We start from the raw sequence: 1539 nt of genomic DNA, 5'->3' as shown, positions 1-1539 counted from the left end.
CTTTCGAAATGTATATTAATACATTTTGACCTACAATAATTACATTTGAATAATTTATTAAAACAGAATATTAAATTCAAATTCATATTCAATTACGAATAAGGAATAACTGTGATTTCGATGTACCCTCAATTTCTATTCAAAAAATTCTTAGCCGATCAAAAGTCTTAGTTTCGATGAAAAGAATTCGGGCGAGCGAACAATCAAGACGTTATCAGCCGCTGATTGCAGGGAAGAAAATAAAAGATTCTGGAGGCCCATACGGGTATAAAATGGAAAATCGAACATCGACAGTCACGAGGATCTCGAGCTTAATCCAGAATGACGCTCGACGATATTAAAAGCTCGTCCTTCCACCGTTTCCGTTTCCGACTTTTGTAATTTCCCGTAGCTTTCAGTATTCGTGCACGGTTCGAAGGATTTATCAGCGATGATGGCTGGTTATGTGTGATGCGAGTTGCACCGTGTACGATGTCGATTTTGGGTTTCATTCACGAATAAATATCAACGTAACGCGTGTATACGCAAGTTCTCCGGTGAGAATCATTTGATCGTCGGCGTTCGAGCTTTATACAGTGAATCCGTCTACAATAATTCTTACTGTATACTTATATTTCACACAATTACACTAAACATAGATAGAAAATTATAACGATCTATAAAACTTCATTCATGTCAGAGATTTTAGCCAAATTTACTTTACAGATTGAAAATATTGTCTCCTACAAATTGTAAAATTTATGTAAAAGCAGTGCTTGCGTTCTGCTTGCACATCTGACAAAAATCGAATCTTATTGAAATTTCTGTGTAAAAACGTACTACAATTCTTTTGGATAAATTAATGAGCCTCCTTAAAATATTTCCAAACGCTTTCATAAAATTATATAGCAGAATGGATGCATATGAAATGGACAATCATCAGGATCTTACCTTTTTGAATGCTTCGAGTCGACGATGAACGAGGAATGGATTTGAAGCACTTGAAAGAGACGCGAGAAAAACGAATTACCACGGGCGTATTAGATTGCAATTACTTCACTAGATGACACAAAAGGCGATTTTTCGGGCTCTAGAATACAGATATGTATATTCACGGTTGAGGAGAATCGGTGGAATGCAAGTCGTTCAACAAGTGGCCGCTTTTATACAGCGACGCGCTAAGTACTAGGTGTTGTAGCGCAAGCGTGGCCGGCGACCAGACAGAACGAGGGACAATTTCAGTGACTAATCCTTGCGATCTTAAGGGACTACCGATAAACAATCTTATGCTTCTACGCACAATCCCAATTAATTTTGTTGAATGTCCCCTTCCCTACCCATCTCTTCCTGTTATAATTGCTTATATTGCACGTATATCTTGAAATACAGCTTTTCTTGTTATTCCGCGCGTAATTGCCCTGCTAATTAATCGATGATTAACAAAATGAAGCTACTTTACAATTTGTTAATTATTATTTATATTCTAATAAAAAGAGCTGTATGCATTTTTAATCGTATTTACTGATCTAAAATTTTGATCGAATCATATATGTACATTCA

General features: G+C 36.3%; 1 protein-coding gene across 1 annotated transcript in view; it reads right to left on the bottom strand.

Moving 5' to 3' along the window:
- The window catches only part of Hdc (histidine decarboxylase), a 9730-nt gene extending 8612 nt beyond the window's left edge, over positions 1-1118 (bottom strand). Inside the window, exon 1 of the mRNA XM_026814151.1 lies at positions 931-1118. The gene's annotated coding sequence lies outside the window, so the exon portion shown is untranslated. The remainder of the gene's footprint in view (positions 1-930) is intronic.
- Positions 1119-1539: the final 421 nt, after the last annotated feature.

Source organism: Ceratina calcarata, unplaced genomic scaffold, assembly GCF_001652005.2.
Source record: "Ceratina calcarata isolate Rehan_Ccalc_2016 unplaced genomic scaffold, ASM165200v1 scaffold368.2, whole genome shotgun sequence".
Taxonomy (NCBI): domain Eukaryota; kingdom Metazoa; phylum Arthropoda; class Insecta; order Hymenoptera; family Apidae; genus Ceratina; species Ceratina calcarata.
Note: the sequence above shows the minus strand (reverse complement) of the source record. Positions and strands in the feature narration are given on the sequence as shown.